Genomic DNA, 18,693 nt, shown 5'->3' with positions numbered 1-18,693 from the left:
AAATTAAAATATTATAATCAAGTTGAAGCTTACTTTAAAAATACAGGAAGTCAACATTATAACAATTTACAAATGCAATTCACCATATTAACATAAAAGAATGTTGACATAGAAGAAAATTCTAATAATTTCTAATAATCATCTCAATATATATTGAAAAAACATTTGATAAAATTTGACATCTCTTCATGATAAAAATTTCTGCCAGCTGAAAAATGGAGGAAAACTCCTTTAACTGATAAGAAATATCTCCCAAAAACATCCAGTGAACATCAGTTTCAGTGGAGAAAGCTTAAATGCATTCTTTTTAATATAAGGAGCACAGTAAGGACACCCACTAATATCTTTATTCAACATTGTACTTGAAGTTTGGACAGACATGGTAATGAAAAAAAGCTGTGAATTGGATTGAAAAGGAGGAAAGAAAACTAGCTGTATATAAAAAATAAAAATAATGAAGAACAATTTACAGGAGTTAGTAATAGTTACCAAAATGCCTAAGAATGATGAATATAGAATAAATCTATTACATTTCTATAGACCAGTATTCAACAGTTAAAAACGAAGAAGTCTTAACCTACCAGTTACTTAGATGCATTAAAATGTTATAGAAATTAAGAGAATGTGGTATTAGCACACCAACATGTACAATGATCAAGGGAACAGAACGGAAAGTTCAGAAATGTATGCATAAATGGAAATGTAATACAAGATTGAAATGGCAGTGCCTATTAGTCGGGAAAGGATGGACTGTTTTAAATAAACTTTACTACAAAAATTATCCATATAGAGAGGGAAAATAAATTGCATCTTCCCGCACATGCAAAAAATCCATGGTAGATAAAAAATATGAATGCCTATGGTAAATTATATACATTTTTAAAAGAAAAATAGCATCTTTAAGATTTGGGGATAGAAGAGAACTTCTTTTAAAAACACACATAAAGTGCTAACCATTAAAGAAAAATTGATAATTAAGCTAAGTTAAAATTAAGAAATTCTATTTATCAAAGATCTCATAAAAAAGTAAACACATAAGCTACAAACTGCTAAATGACATTGGGACCATATAATAAACAAGGAATTGATATCCAGAAACTAGAAAGTATTTCTAGAGAGCAATAAGAAAAAAGGAGCAATAACAATACACATGAACTAGACTTTCGGAAAAAGGGATACAGAGATGGTCAAACATACGAAAAGATGGCCAGGGAAATGCCCGTGATGGCCGCCCTGAGATCCCGGATCACACCCACTAGATGCACACAGATCTTGTGAAGGTGGCACTGAGAGCCCAGCCAGCCGCCAGGGGTATGAATTGGAACAAGAATTTTGCAAAAGAATTTGGAATTTGTTACCTCATATATCGAATATGTGCAGCCCCCCAAGACCAGCAAATCCACTGCAGCTGCGTAAGCTAGAGAAACTCTTCCAGGTGCCTTAAGAGACAAGACTCGCATCTTCATGTCAACATGATCCATAGGGTTTTGTAAAAGTCTCTCAACCACCAATTTTTTAAAAGGGAGAACAATTCAATTAATGCAAGACACGCTTTTCTCCTTATTGTAATCTTTTCAGGAATGTTTGTTTCTCAAGTACTAATTCCTCCTTCAGAAGAAATCTCTCAGGGACTCGTTGAAGTTTCAAGCATGAATCCTACTGGGCTTTAGTAAAGGGCATTTCTGCCCATCTCCCGGTCTTTAGAGGCCTAGTTTTATACAAAGTAGACACCAGGCTCTCTCAAAGAATTTTGAAGGATTTTTTCTCCTTCAGGCGTAGGAAGCTGAATGGCTTCACCTTTGGCTTGAAAACACCAGTGTTCTGTGATTTGACCTCTTTTTTCTTCTCCCTCTACTTGAGTTTCCTCCACATTCTCTAGAAATTTGGAACATGAATTGAGTCACTAAAGAGAGTATCTAAAGAGGACTCTCTTGATTTTCTCAACTCTCTGACTTTGATTATTTTTAGTTTTACACAAATAATGTATTGATAGGACCCAAGAAGGCCCTGTCTCAGGGAGAGCCCAGGTTGGGGAGCTGGGGTGCCCCTAGTGTAGGTCCTTGGAGTCAAACTGGCTTCTGCTTCTCTAGCCCAAACTCCTTCCTAGTCTTGGCTGTAGAAAGCCATGCATAGGGAAGCATCACCTTGCCAAAGGCAGAGAGAGGAGAAGGCAGGAAATAAAAGCTAGGGTTGTTTACCTGTCAGCAGACAGGCAGGGATCACCACAATAGGGATTTGTGAGACTATACATTTCCTAATTTCATCATGACACTGTCTTTTGACAGGAGCAGAGGAGACCACTGGTGTCCTCCCTTCCTTCAGTGCAGGACCCTGCACCTGCAGGGATTGTCTCATTCTATGGGTTGAGTGCCTTGAACTGTCCTTGGCCAGCCTGCTTTCCAATTCCTAGAAGTAGAAGTGGTCTTGTGGAGGGCTAATGGTGACACAGACATCTTGTGTCCATCAACATGATACAAACAATTCTTTTTAGGGTGATGACAATACTTTTCCCTTCATGGAGGTGGAATTGATTTCTGGCCTATAAGAAGGATGATCCAAACATTCCATTTTTTTCCAAAATATTACATTTTAGTGCCTAAAATGTTACCCAGTTTTGTATCTATTAACAAATCATCTGAGCATTTTGATAGGCTAATACTTTTTTGAACAAGTTTTTGTATCTTACATCATTAATTAATGAAATACTAAATAAAAATCATTGACATATATTCATGTTTGCATTAAATTCATGCTTTTGCCTTTTTAATATTATCCCTTAAGAGTTTTTATTTATTACAAACCAAATGAACCCAAATATTGCAAACCTTATATTTTACTGGGGTTGTTCACAAAATCTACAGTAGATTTTCTCAGAAAATGTTGGGAGGATTAATGACTTTGCCCCACTTTGAAGATGTTGAAAGTGAGTCTCATGTGTTTTTAGCTACTGGGATTTGGCCTTGGATTTTCTAAATGGGCTTGGTCTTGCCTCAGGGGAGTATGGTCCCCAGACTGCAGCAAATCCTCAGCCCCACCCCAGCCCTGCTCAATCAGATATGGGGGCTGAGGGGAGCAGCAATCTCTATTTACCCACTTCTCACATAACACTGATGTAGGCACACAAGTTTCAAAAGCATTGCTCTATAGTTGCACACATAAAGCACCTGATGAGCTTTTAAAAAAATGCTGATGCCTGGGTTCCCTGCTGGACGTCCTGATTTAACTGCTCTGGAGTGGGGCCCTGGCATCTGGGTTTTTAAAGGCTCCCCAGATACAGCCAGAGTTGCAAACTGATGCCCTTTAAAGTGATAACTTCAAATAATAAATGTGCTTTTGAGGTATTTTCAGCTTGCACTGTCTACAAAGCTTGGCAGACTGTTGTTGGACAGGTATCTAATTAGATCAAAAACGTTCCAATGGACCTTGGGAAACGATCTGCTTTCCCTCTGCACCCATCCTAACGATCCTGATCATTAAAGAATAAGGCATGCTCCTCTCCCACTCAACAAAAGTAAATGGAATGTTCTTTGGGTTGGAGGAAAAAAATGAGAAGAATGTCATTTGAATTGGCCCCATATGGTTCAGTTACTTCTCAATATAGCACAAATTCATTTTAATTTAATGGATTTGTTACAAATTTCCTGAAAAGCTTTTTCGGAAGGAGGTTATGAATTAGCAGCTCAGCATCCTACTGAGGAAGTCCTTATGTAGCAAACTCCAAGCTGAGATAATCAAATAATAACTGACAATTTATAACTTCCAAAGTAATATTCTTAAATATGGAATTGAGAAAGAGAACTTTTGCCAACAGCATTACTGCTGTGGGGATTAGACTTTAAAACAAACAAACAAAGTGCCTCTTTCCTTGACGGCCATCTGCTATTGCCTTTGGGATATTTGGGCAATGAACCTTCGTCTAATTTGTTCCCACTCTACAGTTTCCTCTGCTGGTTCCTGCAGCCTGATGCACAACTTCTGGGACCCTGCAGGAAGATTTTGTTTACTCAGTTGGTAATGGAAACTTGGAAAGAGGTGTGCTAATTTGAATAACGCCAAGGTAGGTGAGGTGTTGAGAATGTCCTCTGTTTAGGACATGACATGTCCATGAGAATGTTTATTTCGGGGAGAATCAACAGAGTAATGGGCTCAATCGCCTCATTCATCACAGTGATTTTCCAAAGAGGTTCTAAGCCAAAGGATCTTATAACAAACTCAAAAATGCAGTCTTGTCTCTCTGCATGCACACCAACATTTATTGTTATGGGACTTTTTGATAAAGGCCGTTCCCACTGGTGATAAGTGATATCTCATTGTGGTTTTGATTTGCATTTCCCTGAAAAGTTTCTGCTGGTGGGACTGCAAACTAGCACAACCTCTGTGGAAAGTAATATGGCGATACCTCAAAGAGATACAAGTAGAACTACCATTTGATCTAGCAATCCCATTACTGGGCATCTACCCAAAGGAAAAAAAAGACATTCTGTAAAAAAGACATCTGCATTAGAATGTTCATAGAAGCACAATTCACAATTGCAAAGATGTGGAAACAACCCAAGTGCCCATCAATACATGAGTGGATTAACGAAATGTGGTATATGTATACCATGGAGTTCTACTCAGCCACAAAAAACAATGGTGATATAGCACCTCTTGTATTATCCTGGATAGAGCTGGAACCCATTCTACTAAGTGAAGATCCAAAGAATGGAAAAACGAACACCATATATACTCACCATCAAATTAGTATTAGCTGATCACACTTAAGTGCACATATAATAGTAACATTCATCGAGTGTTGGGCAGATGGGAGGGGGGAGGAGGGGATGGGTATATATACATACATAATGGGTGCCGTGCACACCATCTGGGGGATGGACACGTTTGAAACTCTGACTTGGGGAAGGGACAAAGACAATATATGTACCTATGTATGTATATGTAATATATCTGTACCCCCTAAATATGCTGAAATTAAAAAAAATTAAATTAAAAAATGCAGTCTTGGTATTTGCTTAGGGCTCCAAATTCTCATTACTTTTTGAATAATACTTTAGATTTATGGTTCAATACAGTTTTTTTTCCACATCAAAATTGGTTATTGGGATATGTGACAAACTGTAAGTGGGGGCTAAAGAAATTTTATTCTGTTGAGTAGAGTTCCTCTCACTCTCAGAAGCCGTAGATAGCATTCATCAGAGCTGCTGTGGCTTCATTCCACCTTACAATGACTTCTCCTTTTATGACCAAACAATTGGATCTTCCTACCATCAGTTTTAGATCTGTCTGTAGAATTTGCTAATATTAATATATGCACACCTTTAATTTCTAATAAGAATGTAGATTCCCCGAGAATAGGGCAGGGATAGTGCACCTTACAGTTTTGAATCCACCACTGGGTGCTGGATATACAGTAGGTGCTTTATGCACACGGGGGCTCGGACGAGAGTCTGCATGGATTCACCCTCTGCGCTCTGTCAAAGCCTGCATCTTTGGGACAACTTACTTTCAAAACCTGGCTCTGCTACACACTACCCGTGCATCTGGGGCCAATTGTATGGCTTGTGCCTCAGTTTTTCCATGTGTAAAATGTGAATAACAATTGTACGACCTCATAAATTTGTTGTGGGAAGAGTAAGTTATTCAATATGAGTGGAACACTCAGAACAGGGTTGATCACTTGTTACAGTCAGTAAATTTTAGCGAATAGCAGTTGCAGCTTCCTCACGTTCATAGAGTGATTTGATTTTAAGGATCCTGAAGGACTTTTTGCCACTAATATTTCCTGCATCTGCCTGATTTGGTGTCTGAAATGCAAATCATTTCATTTCCTCCTTAGGATTAAGTATTAAAAACTACAAATGTCTGTTGAGGAACACCTAAGTCCTGTGTCCCCACTCTCCACTCTCCCCACATAAGGCTCAGCAATGAGAACAACTGAAGCTTCCCAGGTTCTGAGTTCCCAGCACCCTGTCTGTGACCAGGCAAGGCCTGGGGGTGGGGAAGGAGACTTAGTGTAAATGGGGAGTGGAGAGGCCACATTCGCAGAAGGGGAATGTGGCCCAGGGTCAGCTGGTGGGAATTCATGGCTTCATGAAGGGGCAGGTGCCTGGGGAGAGGGAAAGCCAGAAGAGGAACATGGAACACCAGCCCCTTGATAGGTTCCTCATGGACACAAGGTATATGTATAATCTGTCATGGGATTAGTTTTAAAAAAAGTTAAATGTAAGAACAAGTGAATGTATGTATATAAAAAATTAGATAGTTATTAAGTTAGAATAGGAATACCCAATGCACCAAATGCAAATACACCAAATGTGGTGTGTCAGGGTCCTGGCAAGGACCCATTGTGACCTCACACTCAAATTAGGAGTATTCCAGGAGGGGCACCACATATTTAAAATATCGCAGGCAAGGTACTTCTTTGGCTACCAGGTTCAGGAAGTTTCTGGCTATCTGTCCTCAGTTTCCCATTAGAACCCTTTCCAACTGAGATTAGTTCATTGCAATTAGAGGATAATCTGTGAACACTGTTACATGACAAGGAAGTTGAATTGCCTCAGTTTCCCCTATGGTTACATTAAATAATTCAGAAAGGAAGCACAGGATGAATCTTGAGAATTCTGATGACAGATCTTTGATCATCACCCAATGGCTTAGCAAACCCTGCCTTTGACTGGAATTTATTTTTTATTAAGGACCAATTGAGCCCAAAACATAGGCCTCCGTTCATTCACTACTACATTCAACTTACATTTTAAGGGCTTAATACATTTCTAGGACTGAGGAAGAAACAAAAGAAAAGAAGCTTTTCCCTCACCCTCAATAATTTACAATTTTACTGAGGAGACAGGGTACAAAACAGGTTTTTTCAGAAGTAAGGCTTTATGCTCCTGTGGGACAGGGCTGAGATGAGGACAGAGCCCTGAGCTTCCTGTCTCTGATGACACATTCCTGCTCTTGCTCTTTATCCTCTCTGAGATTCCTTCTTCCCTCCCTGGGTGAGGGAAGTGGCCAGGTGTTGGGGATGGGGACATGCGGGGAGGTCTGGGAGGGGCTGTCAGTAAACTTGAGAGGCACACTGGCACCCTGGAGGACAGTGAGCTCTGAGACCCACCAGACCCAGGAGTACTTTCTGGATGAATGGCCACAAATAAATTAACCTCAGGAATACTGTTCCCTCAATTATAAAATGGGGGAAATAATAGCTGCTCTTCAATTTTACCACAAAGATTAGTCATAGCACATGTTAGTGACTGGCTGCTTCACAAGCTCCACAAGGACAGAGGCTGTATTTCCTTCTTCTCATTGCCATATACATGGCTCCCCAGGGTGTTATCTTGCAGGAATGGGAATTGGTTAAATATTTCTTGAATTTGCTAAACTAGGTAAGTGTCTAGCATGTAGCAGACTCCTAAAAATGTTATTTTATTGTTTTATTTTGTTATTAGATTACTTATAGCTCTGAAGTTATGCAATTTATTGATAAGATTTAAATGAAAACTAACAATAAAGAAATGTCTTCTTTATTTGCCAATCTGTGAGCTGTTGCATCAGATCAGGAGACACATATGAAATTCATTATCTCTTCATGAGAGTGAAGGCTGAAGGAATTGAACAAGGGGGAGGATGGGGAAAGTGTAGGATTTTAGGAGAATCTTAGAAATGGGACTGGGTCAGGGGAGGTAAACCTGATGTGCCTAGAGAAGAACCAGGATTCTCCCTCCAGCCAACCCTGAGCCAAGAGCCTAGCCCTTAGTGGTTTATCAAGGATCTGCTCCCAGGAGGAACATTCTGGGCCTCATTCTTTAATGAGACACAATAGAGAAGGGTGCAGTTTCAAGTGGAGACCCAGCCACAGCCTGATTCAGCAGGTAAATGACAAGTTACACCCCAGGGTTTGTCTAGGCCATCTTGAAGCCAGGGGTTAGGGATTCTGTACTTCTGTGACCCTCCAGGCAGCTCCACCAGCTCAAAGGCAGGCCTGTGTAGGTCTTCGCAGGTGTGAGCCCTCACTGGAACACACAGGGAATGAGATGTGTGTGTGCAGAACCTCTGAGGGGTCCATGCAGATGTTTGGGGCACCAAGAGTGACAAGGCCTGAGGCAGCAGTAGGAGGGGGCTGCCTGATATTGGAGCTCTCACAGCCTGGATTTTGATATGGAGTCTCAACTTCCAGTAGACACCTGGGAAAAGTCACTAACAGCATGATGTGGACACACATCCTCTTGGTCTTAAATCTAAGGCATGAAACCATAAGAATTCTAGAGGAAAATGTAGGAAAAACTCTTCTAGAGATTGGCCTAGGCAAAGAATTTTTGACTAAGACCCCAATGGCAATCATGGCAACAACACAAATTAATAAATGGGATTTGATTAAACTAAAAAGCTTCTGCACAGCTAAGGAAACAATCAACAGAACAAATAGACAATCTACAGAACAGGAGAAAGTATTCACAAGCTACACATCTGATAAAGGGCTAATATCCAGAATTTACAAAGAACTCATGCAAATCAGCAAGAAAAAAACAAACAACCCTATTAAAAAGTGGGCAAAAGACATGAACAGAAGTTTCTCAAAAGAAGAAAGACAAATGGCCAATAAACATATGACAAAATGTTCAACATCATTAAACATCAGGGAAATGCAAATTAAAACCACAAAGAGATATCATCTTACCCCATTTAGAATGGCTTTTATTAAATAGTCCCAAAACAATAGGTATATTGTGAATATACCTATTCACACTGCATATAGCAGTGAATGCTTATACACTGTTTGTGGGACTACAAATTAGTACAATGCTTATGGAAAACAGTATAGATATTTCTTAAAGAACTAAAAGCAAACCCATCGTTTGATCCAGCAACCCAACTAATGGGTATCTATCCAAAAGAGAAGACTTTTCATCAAAAAGACACCCGCACTTGAATGTTTATTGCAGCACAATTCACAATTGCAAAGATGTGAAATCAACCCAAGTGCCCATCAATTCATGAGTGGATTAATAAAATGTGGTATATGTATACCATGGAGTACTAGTCAGCCATAAAAAGATAAATTAATACTTTTTTCAACAATCTGGATGGAATTAGAGACCATTCTCCTAAGTGAAATATCTCAAGAATGGAAAAACAGATACCACATGTACTCACTGTGAAATTGGAACTAACCGACGAGCACACATGTGCACAGAGGGAAGTAAAACTCAGTGGAAATCAACCATGGGAGAGAGGTGAGGAAGAGAGGGGCAAAAATCTATGTAATATGTACAGTGAACACTATTTGGGTGCTGGGCACACTTATAGCCGTGACTCAAGGATATCAAAAATGATCCATGTAATCAAAAACATTTGTGCCCCCTTATTATTTTGAAATAAAAAAAAAGACTTTGACTCAAATCTTAGATGAATCTTACCAAGTAGTGTAGATACGATGGTAGACAATTTTGAGAAAGGAGCTTAGAACTAAATTTTCAGAAGACCCAAGTCATATTCCTGTTTCTACTACTCAACGGCCAGGCAATTTGAGGTTAATCCTCTTGTTCTAATCAGCCCTGTGGAATTCTGAAGCCTGAGCACAGGGGCTACTTGAGAGGCCTCAAGGGGAGTGAGGTGGCTCATGCAGCAAAATCAAATTCTCCAGGTTCTCAGAGAGAGCGTGGAGGTGACACCTTCTCAGGGACAGACACTGGGAAGACATGGCCTTATGTACAAAGTAGAAACTGCTTCCGAAGCAGGGAGGAAGGGGGCCACAAGGAGCATCTTGTGTCTGGCCCCAGGGGTCTACACTTTCCATGCAGAGCTCTTCTCTGGGCTCTCTCACTGCCTCCAGCATCCAGACAGAGCCGGCCTTGCAGTGCTGTGGCGAAAGGAGCTTGTGGGATATTTCAAGTGAGAGAAGCCAGGCACTGTCCAACTTCCACAGCCAAGAGCTGTGTGGGACCCTTCACATACTTTATCTCTCGCTACTGAGGGCAGTTGTGGAAGATGAGTGGCAGCTTCTTTGGCAGGTGAGAAGCTGAGACAAAAGAGGTACATCTCCAGCCTGTTACTACTGGCAAACAGGGCTCTAAATCCGGTCCATACAATTTCAAACCCTGAAGCCTTTCACCTCAACCAAAGAACACCTTTAAGTTCTAAAGAGCTTTTATAGGCAAAGTCATAAAAGCCTTGAAGCAGCAGCTTAAGTTAAAAAATGAACTTCCAATGTCAATTTGCATTTCAATTTTTAGGCAATTTCTGGTAGCAAAAGTACAAAGATAATCAAATCCTGACATGGGTTGAGATTTTTGGTGTGGGCTGAATATTTGTATATTAAAGAGTGTGGTCCCTATTCACTGGCCAGAAAAAATTGCATTTCTCTGGAGCAGCTGGTTTGTGCACATAATATAAGAGCCGGTAATTATGTAAGCAATCATGTCGCACTGACTAACGAAAAGCAGAATCTAAGTGTGGCTTATCTGCAGCAGGTGGACAGGCATTTACAGTATGTCCTTTGTATATTAACATTGTCTCAGGAAGTGTCTAATGTTTTATCTTTGCCTCGTTTTTTCATCTAAGGATCATTTGTTTCCCAGCTTCAACTCCTTCTGAAATAATTATTTCTTTTAATTATAGGCAATTAATATAATTTAGCCAGGATGTTCTAACTCTAACAATGCCAAGGGCAGCAAATGATCCCTCATCCCAGCCCTTTGTCACCTGGGACACATTTCTATTTGTGCATCTATCATATTAGAACAGAGTCCTCTTATTGCAGCTTGCATTTCCCTACTGATTCAGCAGCCCTTTAACAGCAGGAGCCATATTTTATTTAAATCTATATCCCTTATATTACCGTGGAGTGCATGCCTACATAGTTGTTGATTACACAAATGATCACGGGGGCTTCGCTCATGCCAACTGGTCAGTCTAGCCCGGGCATAATAATGGCTTCCATCTCAGGACAAATTATTCACCTGGATTTATTTTGGTGTATAATAGAATAAATATGTATTTCATCAATGGAAAAAAAAATCACAGCAAAAGCCAGTGATGATGTCTGTTTATGTATAAGACAACACATACATTCTTCTACTTTTCAAAAAGGAAGAGGGGATATACATGAATAGACACAGAAATATAACAGAAAGGAAAAAAAACACCCAAAATGTTAATTGTGGTTAGCACTGGGTGCTAGAATTATAGATGCATCTCATTTTCTTCATTACACCGTTCAGCATTCTCCAACATTTCTAACAAATGAAATGCTAGAGACACAGTAAAATATATTAAAAAATGTTTACAATGAAAGAAAAAAATCCTTAAAAAATAAAAATTAAAAAAAAAAGGAGAAATCTTGTCACAAAGGCCTATTTTCATTTGGAGAGATGTGTGTCTCTATAGTGAATGCTGTTGCCGTGGCCATCCAACTTTCATTAAATACATCATCCCTCCAGAGGTACATGCAGTATATTAAATTTTTACATTAGTCATTAAAGATTTAGCTTTAGAATCTTACTCTTGACAGAACAATCTTCCAAGTATTAGATTTTACTTTTCAGTTTAAATTATTCTCTCCTCTCCTCGTTTCCAATTTAAGTCACTTATTTGCAATGAAACACTCAGTGAAATGTAACCATTTGAATGAATAAAGCATGAACTCCAGAGAATGTAGCCCTCATGCTGTGCATGTAATGAAATCTATTTCTCTTTGATGATCTCAATTAAAAGAAATTAAGAATTGGGAGTGTGACTTTAATTATTTCTTGATGTATCTATGCTTTTTGCTAGGCAGGAAAAGTAAGCAATAGCATCTGTCAGGGTTTGCTAGGGTTGTCTTTGACATTGAGCCCTGGAATGATAGGAAGGAATATTTCAGGGAAGAGGACCAAGTACTGATACTATCATTGAAAGGGTAGAAGCCCTTTGTTCCTGTCAACCATTATTTTATTACAAAACCCCCCAAAACATAGAGACAAAACAATTGCTCTATTTTGCTCACAATCAGTGAGTCAGGAATTCTGGCTGGGCTTAGCTGGGTGATTGTTCTGCTCCATATGGTATTGACTAGGGTTCCTTGATGAAACCCTAGGAATAAAGCAAACAAATAATGAAAAGTCGAGTTACTGCCATATCTATGTAACATATATAAATTGAGATATTTTTGTTTGTTTGTTTGCTTTTTATGTGCCAGGCATTGTTTTAGGTTCTGGAGATCTACTGTTGAATAGGTTGTTAAATCTCTTCCTTCATGAAGCTTACATTCTAATGAGAGAACAGACAATAAGTAGATAAATATATCAACACATAGTCTCAGCTACAGTAATGTTCAGTACAGAAAAAATAATCAGGTAATAGGCTAGAAAATAACTATGAAGGCAGGAAGGAGGTATGTTTTTGTTCAGGTGCTGAGGGGGGAATCTCTTGGCATTTAACATTCGAACAGATGTTTTAATGAGGTAAGGGAGTTAACCCCGTGCCAATATGAGATAAAAGAAAAAATACGAAAAATACAAAGTCCCTGAAGCAGAAAGAAGCTTTAAGTGTTTAGCAGCACAGAGTGGTTGAAGCAGACTCAGAGAATTAGGCAACTTCTTAGTTATTAAATGCTGCATGACAAGTCAGGTCAGTGGCTTAAAGCAATAATAACAACTTCTTATCTCTATGGATTCTGTTGGTCAAGACTTCCAGAGTGGCTCAGCTGTGTGCTTCTTGCTGAGAGTCTCTCATGAGGCTGCAGTCACAGGTCAGCTGGGCATCCTCCATCTGAAGGCTTGATTAGGGCTGGAGGAGCCACTGCCAAGGGTACCCCCTCCCTTGGTGGCAAGTTTGTGCTGGCTGTTGGCTGGGGCCTCAGTTCCTCACAACGTGGTAGCTGAATTCTAAAGGTGAGCACAGAGAGAGAAAGAGAGAGAGAGAGAGAGAGAGAGAGAGAGAGAGAGAGAGAGAGAGAGTTTAGGGACTTGGGGGCATAGTAAGGGGTCAGGATTTTAGTACAAGTGCAATAGGAATCCTTGGAAAGTTTGGATAGAGAGGTGACATGGTCAGATTTACACTTTTATAAGTTCATTCTAAATGATGTGTACAAAGTTGACTATAGAGAAGGAAGACAAGAAGCTACTGATCTTGTCCAGGAAAGACAAGATGATAGATAGACACAGGTTAGATCTGTGGACATGGTAAGAAGTTTCAAATTTGGGAAAAATTTTGAGGTTTGAGTCAATATGACTTGCTTTTGTATTGGATGTGGGATTTGAGGGAGAGGAATAATGTCTATTCCTAGCATTGGGGCTGGAGCAAACAGGTGAATGGTGCATCTTTACTGAAACGGAGACACTGGGTGAGGAGCTGATTTAAGTGTGGTGGGGATTCCAGTCTCCACACTGGGCTGCCCAGTGTGGTGCCTATTGACTGGCTGGAGACAAAGACTTCTCAGAATGGGTAAAGCAGTGGGCAGTGGGCAAATCACTGGTGATACTGACAAGGCCTTTAAGGAGGCCTGATTGGATTTGTTGAAGAGAGAATATGTAAGGGAGAAGAGACAAAATTCGGGATACATCTCATTAAAAATAAGACCTAACTGAGAAAAGTATAGAATATTATGAAGGACCAAATATCTTGAAAGAATTAGGTGATGCAATCAGCATGTCATGATTTGAGCCCAAGAGGCAAATCAACAATTTTCTAAGCCACTAACAGTATCCACTCACCTACATTAACAGTCTATCTACTGTATGGACAGATAACACACATGCACAAACAAACATGCAAAATCATAGTATTTGTACTTTATATAATAGAAGAGGGTTTCAAAGAGGAGAGACTTGCTACTATAGTCAGGAAAAGTCAGAGGAAGAGGTAAAAATAAGATTCTATTTGCCTATCTCCCAAGTTGAAATTCTAGGGGTATGTGTATGTGCACATATACACACACCTGAGAATCATGGTTGCTGGTATTTTACTCTGTAAAAGGAGATTGAGTACAAGATTATCACCATAAACTCATATGTAGGTCTTAGGAGGCTGGGACTGTGCAACATATTCATTCATCTCTCAGCTTTGTTGATGAAGCTCTGAGGCCCCAGTGCAGTGTGCTCTGCTTCTGAGTTGTAGATAAGTTATGCTTATCATTTAACTTATTGTTGTCATTCTTGACTGAGTTTATAGTGGACACAAACACCCCCACACACATACTTCTTGGCATATCACAATTAAATTTATTGAGCACTTACTCCGTGCCAGGCACTATTAAATGCTGGCAGTCAATTCTGATGTTGCAGGCATGGACTGTGTCCAGCACAGGAGGGAGGAGTATGCACAAAGACCTCAGGGTAGGAGGGAGTGTAGCCCAGGATTAATTTCTAGATATAAAGGTGGGTCTCATGTTCAATGTACATATGTTTATATCCTCCCAGTCTGTTGTGGACGGACTGGACATGAGCAGAGTGAGTGAATGGGAGGTGTGGAAAGGCTGCTTTTCTGACTGGCCCAGAGGGGCCTGAATGTCCAGGAAGCTGCCCCTGCACACCAACTGCGAGTTGAGGTTGAGTGTCAGGCAGGTGTGTAAGCACCACCAACCAACCTTAAAACTGTTACCTCTTGGCAGGCCAGACTCCTTCAGATTGGAAATTCCTCGCATGGTCCCGACTGTCTTCTAAAACCTTAGAGGACCTGTGTTTGTGAGATGCAGAAGTCTCATGAACTCTCGGCACCAATTCCATGAGACATTTTCCCAGGTCCACACCATAGGTGCAATTCCTTACAAGACGGACTCAGCAGAAACTTTGACTTCATCATTTGTCTTAGTCTCAGCATTGCCAAAGAGAAAGTCTGTCCTCGTCCTGGTTTGTCACTTATGTCATTGAGCTCGTCACTGTACAGGCCTCACACACACTGCGCTTCCTCAGAGGCTGCAGCGTCAATAAAGGTTTATCTATTAAACAAGAATTCAATTTCTTGAAGGACAAATTCTGCTCCTGTTTACTTTAGAATACCACTGACATTTCAAAATAGATAGATAGCTACTAAAACCAAACTTTCACTAATAATGAAAGTGAATTTTTGTAAGGCTCCATAAAAAATGTTCAAACGGTACAGCTGTGTAGTTGCTGGAACTCCATCCTGGGCTCTCTGGTGTCAGGGTCTCTAGGGAAGTGAATAATTGTGGCTGCTGCCTGGCAGAACTTCTGTCTCGCCCAGATCATTTAGGTGATCTGAAGACAGGTTTGGGGTCTTTCCTTGAAATAACAAAGGCCGTGAAATGATCCTTAAAATGAGTACTTCCTCAAGTTTTTTGTGTTTCCTTAGCCCTCACTGCATTGGCACTAAAATGCATCTGACAAACAGGCCTCCCTAACGTCCTCACTTCTCAGGTGGAAGAACTGCACTCTAGATGACACACACGGCTTGCCCAGGGTCACATCTAAGCTTGAGGCAGAGTTACAGGTTTGGCTTTCACATCACCCATCTCAACCGGCCATCAGTTCCTGCAATTTGGAAATGGTCAGTTACTTTTAGTACCTATGACATCAAGTCCTGTGAGTTTCATTCATTCATTAATTTACCCAACATTCATTGATGGCCACCTCTAGGGATAAGACACATAACAAGACATATTATCGGATGGACTGAATGTTTGTGTCTCCCCAAAATCTACATGTTGACTAACCCCCAATGTAATAGTATTAGGAGTTGGGGCCTTCGGGAAGTAATTAGTTTCAGGTGAAGTCACCAGGGCAGAGTCCCATGATGGGATTAGTTTTCTTATGGGAACAGAAAAAGACACCAGAGCTCCCTCTTGATCCACCATGTGAGGACACAATGAGAAGGCAGCTGTGTGCAAGCTAGGAAGACAGCCCTCCCCAGAACCCCAGCCTACTGGCACTTGTTTTCGGACCTCCAAGCCTCCAGAACTGTGAGAAATAAATGTCTGTTGTTTAAGGCACCCAATCTATGATATTTTGTTATAGCAGCTCAATCTGACTAAGACAGTGCATTTTCTGAAGCAACTCATGGTGCAGCGAAAAGCACAGTCCTTAAATCTTAAGGATTCACATGAGCAAATGATTTATATAGCATTGACACCCAGAAGGGCTGCTGCGAAGACTTTAAGAGACAAATGATGGAGGTAAAAGTATTTAGCACCGAGTCAGGTTTTTTTGGTTTCTGTTCTCATTTCGGGCCATGTTTGCAGTAAATATTCAGTCAACGTCAGCTAGCAGCAGTAGCTGTGGCTGGTTGAGGTGGAGCAGTATCTCCAGAAGCCCACACTCCTCCCCAGCAGTGGGAACATTCTTAATAGCATTCCTTAGTTGTTTTGCATCTAAGACCTTCAAGGAAGGAGGCCTCACCAGTCTGCCTCACAGTGCCACCTCCAGTGAATGCCTTTGTTAGGCCTACTCAAATATTTGAAAGTTTCTGTATTTCACCAACAATACAGAATATGTTTATTTATGTCATGTTGGAATCTTTACTAATGATGATTTTAAAAAATTTAGGACTATTCTGCTACCTCTGATGGTGAAAAATGAGACTATGTCATTAAAGATGGCCAGAAATTCTCTGCCATTTTTAATTGAGAAGTGGAGTCCAATTCCCGTATGCTTGAATATTGCCTGGCTTTGGTGACTTGTCGATCACTTCAATGCTTGTGTGCAGTTCTGGAGTTCTGCAGCTAGGCCATCAGAAGCCTTGCAGCTTCCACTTGAATCTCCTGGATGTTTGTTCTTGGAAGCTTGAGTTTCCATGTGTGAAGTTCAACCCCTCTGCTGGAGAAGGCACCCTGGGATTACTTGGAGGAAGAGCGGGGCTCAGCTGGGCTTGACTTCCCAGACATGTGCACCAAGGGGGCAGGCATGTAAATAAACCTGTCTTACACCCTTCAGACCAGCCAACTGATCAGCTGAGGACCACCAAGTGTCCCAGTCACTTCATATGGAGTAAAAGAATCTCTCAGTTGAGCTTTGCCACAATTCCTGAACCACCAAATTGTGAGATATAATAAAGTGGTTGTTATACACTGTAACTTTGAGTATAGTTTGTTGTGCAGCAAGAAATAAATAACCAGTGCCTTGAACTGATTCATTTAAGCTGTTGAAGTCTTAGCTCAGACTTTCAGTCATTTGGCTGGGATTTAAAAAGGGCACTTAGAGATGATTCAGGAAAGGTTTGATTGTTAACTCCATACACCAAAGCATTGGGATTTAAACCCATTCATTAGTCTATGTCACCAGGCCTCGTTTTAAGAGAAGTAATGTGATGGGAAGTTTACTAAATTCTGTGCCTCGAAGTGACGCTCCACTCAAAATCAGGTTCTTGGACTCCTGGTGGCTTTTGCTTTATATAAGGGCAAACTTGAGGACATTTCACATTAGCCCTGCAGGAATAAAAGTTAAGCCACTCTGAATTTTTTATTTTTGAATTTTTTAATCTTTGAAGAAGAAATAAAGCAAGAAAAACTTTTATGATTAATTTTATTTTTATCTTTCCCTTAGAGCCAAACGTCCTCATTTGAGCTGTTGCAATGTCTGTTGCCTTGTAGTTTTAACATAACATTCTACCCAGGAAGAGCAAATCTCTGTGGTTCAGTCATGTTTCAGACTGTTTTACAATATCTTCAGAAATTATATTTTCACTCTGTGAGGTTTTTTTCTTTTGAAAGTTATGCAAATTTTATGGAAAAGAGTCTATAAATTTAGGATTAATTTACATGTACTATCCTTGAAACGGAAGATTTTTTACATAGAGTAAATTTTGTTGGTTCCCCAAAAGCTCTCATTCTCAATTCTCATTTCTCATTTGGAGGCTTTGCAGGTTGGTAGAGAAATCTGAGGCTCTACCTCTTTTCTGTAGGGAAACCCAGCACTTTTTCTAAAGAGAAATAAAAAATCACTCTCAGCAGTTTTAAATTTTATGAAGTGCTCAAAAGTCAATAAAATGTGTGACTCTAAGTAATCTAGGAGAATCTTGAAAGAATTTATCCCCCGGCCATTCTGAAAGCCATAGTCCAATAATAGATTAGTGTCAATGGTTTCAAATTCAACACACATGAAGAACTGAGACACTTACCAGACAGTTGATATTAATAAAAGTAACCAAGGTGTGTAAATAGCAGAAAGAAAGAATCCTTTGAGTTATAATTCCTTTAAAAACAAATTTTATATCTTCAAATGAAGAAGTATACTATTAAGAATTCAAGTTGCAAAAAGTAAAATTACATGTATTTCAAATGAAAAAGGAAGAAAATCTTATTGGATTAAGTAAAAAATTATATTTTTAGAATATTTTCGAAACACTTTCAAAAAGAGTATATTCATTATAAACTGACAATAAAAATCATTTATACCATTTCTACTTCCTGGAAGATGGAACAGATGTATTTGGTCGTATTTCTCTTAATAAGTACAACTAAAACCCTGGACATTATATATGAAACAAATATAATAAGACTTATAGAGGTGGAGAGAAGAAGACAGACTGACCAGAGACCTCAGGACCTAAGAAATGACATGGCAGCAAGTTCCCTTGGTTTTCTTTTTGCCTTATATTTCCGAGACTTGGAGATAAAGAAGTTAGCAACCCAGGAATGCCAATCAATGCAGACAAGACAAAAAAACACAACAACAGAATTTGCCTTCTGTCCAATGGCAGATGAATGAATAAACAAAATATGGTATATAAATACAATGGAACATTATTCAGCCTTATAAAGGA

The 18,693-nt window shown here is 39.8% G+C and overlaps 1 pseudogene; it reads right to left on the bottom strand.

The window, feature by feature from the left end:
- The window catches only part of LOC105818885, a 12,450-nt pseudogene extending 1,553 nt beyond the window's left edge, over window positions 1–10,897 (bottom strand).
- Between the last annotated feature and the right edge of the window lie 7,796 nt (window positions 10,898–18,693).

This window comes from Propithecus coquereli, unplaced genomic scaffold (assembly GCF_000956105.1).
Source record: "Propithecus coquereli isolate 6110/MARCELLA unplaced genomic scaffold, Pcoq_1.0 Scaffold459, whole genome shotgun sequence".
Classification (NCBI taxonomy): domain Eukaryota; kingdom Metazoa; phylum Chordata; class Mammalia; order Primates; family Indriidae; genus Propithecus; species Propithecus coquereli.
This window is presented reverse-complemented; position numbering and strand designations above follow the sequence as displayed.